Below are 6,901 nucleotides of genomic sequence, written 5' to 3'. Positions count from 1 at the left end.
AACAATGGAGCACCATCTTTAAAAAATAGTTGACCCTTCTTTTCCATGGGGAATACTTTCAAGACCCCCAGTGAAGGACTGAAATCACAGAGAGCACCAAATCCGAACCAACTTCAACTCTGCTGGAAACCTGACAGCAGCTTCTTCCTCAGCAAACGGAGCCTCTCCATTAATTTTTATATTGTTCAGTCCCAATCACTCCTGAATCTGTGCAACCATAACTTATTTGCAGTAAATGACTTGGTGTCACTCATTTCAGGGGATCCCTTGATCAAATGTTATATAGGCTTCATGTTTTCTGGCTCAACATATTGCCATCAAATGGAACGCGTTTTCTGTTCCTGTCTTCCACCCAAAAATGTAAAGCCTTTTCCATCTAAACTAAGCACTTCATCATGCACTGTGACCATAACTTGCGGTCTGAGATGCAAGAGCAAAACTAGCATGAATTTCCCTTTCCTTCTTTACAATTTCACAGGCAACAATTCATTTCTGCTGTGGACCTTAGCAACCTCACCCTGTGATTTTTGTCTCTTTTCTTAATAAGTTGAGAACTTCCACCTTTTCACTTAAAACAAGCAGCCTACTATTTTTCTGCAGCATATCCGAATTGCCAGCATCACTACTCTTGTGCTTTGGGGCCATGGTGAAGTAAAAGAAGGGTTTCTTGAACACATGCACTGCAATCTGACAGCTAAGACGGCCACGAAGTGAGTAACTGGCTGGGAGCTTACACAGCGTGGAGACACGGCACCAAGTGGGACGAAACAGGACAGCACAATATTTCATGGTCCTCAAAATGGCGCACAATTTAAAACTTATGAATTGTTTCTTTCTGAAATTTTTCATTTAATATTTGTGGACCAAGGTTGAACAGCGGAGAACAAAAACCGCAGAAAGTGAAATCTCAAATAAGGAGGGACTACTGTAATGGAAGAAAAAAAGGACTTAGAGCTTTTAAAAGCAAATAGACCATTTAAAGCTAAAATGATGACAACATATTGAGCGGCTTATAGTGAGTATAGAAACAAAATGTGCTACAATAGCACAAAAATTAGGAGGCAATATATGGTTATAAAGTTCATATACTATACATGAAGATTGCAATAACCTAAAATTATACTATAAATCTTAAATGAATCACTTAAAATCACAACAAAGAGTTATCACTAATAAGCCAAAAGGGAGATGAAATGGAATCACCAAAAACACAAAATTGTTCCAAAAGGAGGCAGGAAATGAGAGAAAGGAAACCAGAGAGCAGTTGAGACAAATACAAAACAGAAACAAGAAGGGAGATTTAAACCCAATCCTAATAAGTACGTTTGATTTAAAGGGTTAAACACACCAAATAAATGCAATAGTTGACATATTATACTTTTAAAAAGCATTAGCAGAGTATATGCTGACTTCAACACACCCAGTTTTAAATGTAAAACACAAGTAGGTTAAAGCAAACTAATTAGTTGGCTTACTTGGTTACTCTCCGACAGGGAATCGGTTTCCCTATCTGTGAAATGGGAATGTACTAGAAACTTGTACATGACTCCAAATAATCTCTGTCCCACCTCTTAGCATTACTGAAGAGAACAGCTGGGCCCCATGTCCACCCACTTTGAGAGGTACAAGGGGATAGGATCTCATTTCAGGTCTTTGCTAGGGTGTCTTTAGCACACCTCTGTGTGTGTGGTACCCATGGGATCGCATTCAAGCAGTACAAACAGGATAGGTGGACAGCTAACTATCCAGTCACCAACCTAGATTGATGCAAGGATGGAAGCTGATAGAGAAACACACCCCCACCCCCTTTATATCACAGTGCTTGGTAGATAGTGCTTGGATAGTTCTTAAGCCTTTACAAGAGGACCCTGGAATCATGCCCACCCTGATGGTGGACAACTCCAAACTCCATCCTTGCATTGGCTTCCCTCCCTCCCCGTTTACTCCCTTACCCTTTACTCCTGCTCCCTGGAGTTATGTATTAGCCACAGGCTTTGCTTTCAAAGGAATGGGAGCTAAAACAGAAGAGAAAATTGCTTCTAACCTCATGGGGTGGGTAAGGAATAAGTAAGGTGATTTATGTAATGGGCTACCTACAAGGTCCCATTTGTCCACGTGATTTGCATATATTAACATATCTAAACATTCAACAGCACTATGAGGTAGGTACTAGCGTTTTCTCCTCTTTATAAAGAAAAGCACAGAGAAGTTAAGTATATTATACAAGGTCACACAGCTATCAAGTAGCTCTAGAGCCCACATAGGCCCCGAAATCTCAGCCACTAAAGCATACAGTAGGTGCCAGGTAGTAGTGGCTTAACATGTTTACGGTGCTCTTTCAAACATTACACAGCTTTGATGGTTGGAAAATTATGAAGGACAAGAAGGGATACAGAGCAACGCAGATGATAGATCTGCTTGCATGAGAAGTTGCTATTCGAGTCTGCTTTGATCTCTAAGAGATGAGACGTTTAGCCAGGCTCTGTTCTGTACACATAGGAAGGCAGCAGCTCCCACCCTTACTGACATTTAAAATAGTAGTATGACTGAATTGATTTAGATGCTGAGCTTCCTGCTTAAATTCCACTTATCCCATTGACTTCAAACATAGCCTTTTGCTTTCAATGTAGATTTTCCCTGTTATCTATTCCCTCAAGGCAACGCCCACTAACAGATGTATATCTAGCCCATATATACTAAAGCTTGAGGTCCAAAATCCCTTTATCAAAGGAGATTGCAGCCCCCCCCCCCGCCCCAATTTAAAGGCAACTGATATCTAGGTACAAGAAATAAAGATAGAGCCAGCAAGTGAAACCCAAGACCCCCAGACCCTATCTGTGTAAGCCAGGTACTGCTCTCCTGACACGAGTGAAGATAAGAAAGCTTCTGAGGTAGCCGCGACGGGGCATCTCTAGGGTCCCCTTCAGGAGTCTGGTATCGAACAGTTGCCTGCTGCAATCTCCAGAAGTGAAAAAAAGAGGAGCTGTTATACTGAGTCAGCTTTAATGTCAGTCTCCAAATCAAAACATCACACTGTCACTTCAAAATGTACAGACCCTGTAAACGTGAGCACAGGGGTTTTCCTACTCTGAGACCTCACTCCCATCCATCCAGGGATGCAGGCCCGTGTTACTTCTATTACAAACACAGACTCTTTATTTTATTTTCTTCACTTGCATTTAAAAGGAAATACAATGCATCTCTTCTGAGCAGAAGCAAGTCAGAAAGACAAAAATCCAAGTTCATGGTAGGCCTTTAAAGTTACCACCCAAGACCATAAAAATTTAACGCTGGATAAAGAGAAACAGACTCATGGAGAGTATAGTCAGCTAGGAGTTCATGGGATTTCTCAAGGAAAAATGCTGCTTTGACTTGTAAATGGAGAAGTCCTATAAAATATTTGGCATTCGGAGACAAGGCAATAGAAAGCGTTTCCGGAACTATAAGTAAGGCTTCTTTCATTTTTCAAATGGCTGGATGTTCTACTATATCCTGGGATGCCACAGGCTATTTAGGCCTTGTTCCCCTAGACTCCCGGCCCCCACCCCACTACCCCAACCCTAACTTAAAGGATATGGAGCTTAAAGACACTGGAAGATTTCTGAAAAAGTAATGTGAATACACAAATTCAAATACCATTTCTTATAATGTTGTGTGTGTGTGTGTGTGTGTGTGTTTACTGAGTCAATAAGAAAATCTTCTAAATATTACAAAGGAAGAGCCAAGATGCAGATTAATCCCCCTTAATGAAGAACTAGTGCCCTCTGAGAAGGAAAAGCAATTTTCCACATACTGCCCCATGAATCTGGTCATGATCTCCACATTATTTTTAAGTTCATATTTATAGAAAGATGATCAAAATTTCAACATGAATGCTTTTTGCAGCTGCTATTGCTCGCTGTTTCCTGAAATCTGGGATTCTACTGTTTTGAAAAAGATAATTTGTGAAGGATCTTTTTTCAGAAGTTGATGGTACATTCCCCTTGGAAATTTATTTTTTGAGCCTATAAAATATTACCACATAATGTAGAAGTGACATGGTGAGTCTCTGAAATACATGCATTCAAAATTTAGAAATAAACTAAAGAACATATCAAACATTTAAGATAAATTTGTGAACACATCTCAATTTATCTTGACTTGAGAAACATTCATAGAGTCTATATTTGCAACAAATATATGTTTACCTGCAGTGACTAACAACAAAAATCTGAGAAAACATTCACTATTATTTTTGACAAAGTTCACTTTTGTAAAAAATAAAGCAAAATAAACCATACCAAATTCCTGCCCAATTTACCGAATACTTTACTGATAGTTAAAAGAAGGAAGTATTTTAAATAAAACAATTGTAGTGGACCAATCTAGTCATTTTCCCCACACTGTTGCTATTTTAATTTAATTAATGGGGGAAATCAACTTGGAGTGCAAAAAGGTTAGACACTTACAATGTTTGAACTGTTCCAAAATCACTAACATGTTATCACTGTCATGTAAAACAATTACTTTGAACACATCCTAAATCTTATTTACACTATATGAAGGCAGGTAAAATGCAATAGAATGCAGTGCTCTCATTGTATAAAATAACCCTAGTTGATAACCAGAGACTTTTCTTAACCCCAATGTAAGAAGTTACATTGTAAAATTCGTAAATATATAGGTGTATTTAAATATAATGGATTACATTCTACAAATATAGTATTTGAGAATGGAGTACATTCAAAAGCTATGTTACTTGTGTCAAGAAAGAATAGGTGATTATGAGAATTATATAGAAATATGCACGATATCTACTCCCATCAAAGTCACTTATATCCAGGCAAGCTTTGCGGTTGCGTATAAAAACCAGCCTGGTGCTGCCTACAGGAATGGTGACCAGGAAGCAAGCCAACCAAAATATTAAGTTTTCCAGGATTCTTAATTCCCATTCCTTCTTTGTAAATGTCTTGCATTTAATTAAGAAGATTACTAAAAGATTGCAAACATTCTATTTCTCTGTTTTTACCTAAGCTATAGCTTTAACGAATAAAAATAGAAGAATAATTAAAAGACTAGCATGAAAAATGTTCAGATCCAAATTCTGCATTCATTTGAAAGCATAATCTAATAATTGGCTTAGGAAAGTTCATATCTATGTTATGAGTTGGTGTTTCCTCCTTTTTGTTGGAAAGTAATTAAACCTCATACACAGCATTATATATAATTGAACCTTGCATACATCCCTTGCCTCTTAAAATAAAATCATGCTGAAGAAAACAATGTTCAGATTTATTTTATCAAATGGCATACCATTCCACACCACCACTTTGAACAGAGTTAAATTTTATGCATTTATCAGATGCTAAGTATTAATGTTCTGAATAGCAGTAATAATAAAGCTATACCTAATTAAATACTAGGTATGAAAATTACTTTGTTAACATATGCCATATGTATTCTACTGTTGCATTACTGTTTTTAATTTATATAGTATTAATTTAGTACCATCACTATATGATTACTTAGTAGATATACAGAACACAAGATATCAAAAAAATAAAATAAGGAAGATTTTACTTCTCTTGCTTTAATATAATTTTTGGTCTAGATTGCAGAAATAGTAAAGGGATGTGCTGAAAAAAATCAAAATTTAAAAAAAATAACACAGAGTTTAATAAAGTGATACATTAGGTCAGCTTCACTGAAATAATATATATGGTAACATTTAATTCAAATTGGGGTCTAATGTGTGTGTTTTTTAACTTGTGTATTTTTTTTAAGTTTGTATCTTCATCTCAGCAATTTTACCATCAAATATCTTTCTATAAACTATAATGTTACCTGTAGTCATTTGTACAATTTCTGAAAAAATATTAGGAAAATGAAAATATTTACGTTTGTATCTTCATGTTCATACTTAAAAATTGGCCAAAAAAATAGAAATAGAAATTAAAAGATTATATTTCATTTTAATTTCAAAGTCTTTGTCGTTTCCTAGGAAATGTTGAAATTTTCATCTTAATATCAAGTATTCTTCAAAAATTAATTATCTAAAACTATATTTTAAACAGTCTATGGTTAGTAAAAGTGTAATATAGTTTTTAGACTATAAAAATTACTACCCTCTCTAGAAAAAAAATCTTATTTCCTCAATGTCAATGTTGCAGTGGTAATGGAGCTTGCCAGGTGAAATTAATACTGTCATTGTATTATTTTCTAATTAAAATGGGCACAAACAGGTAAAACAAAAGCCAAAAAATGAGAGAAATCTGGCACTACTAATTGATTCTGGCTTCCACTAATTTTTAAATGCCCCAGGTTAAGCAATAAAAACACATTTAATTTTGAACAAAAATATATTTCCTATTCCTTTCTCTATTATTCATCAGACCTGACATCTGGGAGGAGTTTAGCCAAACAATTTCTTGGAAGCAGACAGGAAATATTTATTTTTAAAAGCTGTTTATAAATCTACAATTTTGATGCCTTTCTTTTAAAAGTAATGGATTATCTATTTTTCAATAACGCAAAGAAGGATTTTAACACAAAGTACTGTTAATGTCAATGATTTAATTTCAAATAAGCTCTTAATTCTTAAGTTGCATAAAGGAGTAGCATTTCTTCCTATTCATTGTGAAATGTTTGAATAAACGCTTGCATTGAGAATGTGAGTGTCTTTTTACTTTTACTGTTTTCACACTAGTTTAAGTTAATTAGTCCATATGACTAATTACAAACGCAGACACTGTTGTTTTTAAAATTGTTCACATAGATTAAAATGAGAATGGATCTCTTGGCATTGCGCAGTGCACAACCTACCCAAGTGTATATGGCAGCCCTGTTAATTAGTATATTTAATCATTTTACGATTATTATTTCAGGCAAAATCATGATGCTATGACTAAGTCCCTTTGGTCAG

Source organism: Myotis davidii, unplaced genomic scaffold, assembly GCF_000327345.1.
Source record: "Myotis davidii unplaced genomic scaffold, ASM32734v1 scaffold816, whole genome shotgun sequence".
In the NCBI taxonomy this organism is placed as follows: domain Eukaryota; kingdom Metazoa; phylum Chordata; class Mammalia; order Chiroptera; family Vespertilionidae; genus Myotis; species Myotis davidii.
This window is presented reverse-complemented; position numbering follows the sequence as displayed.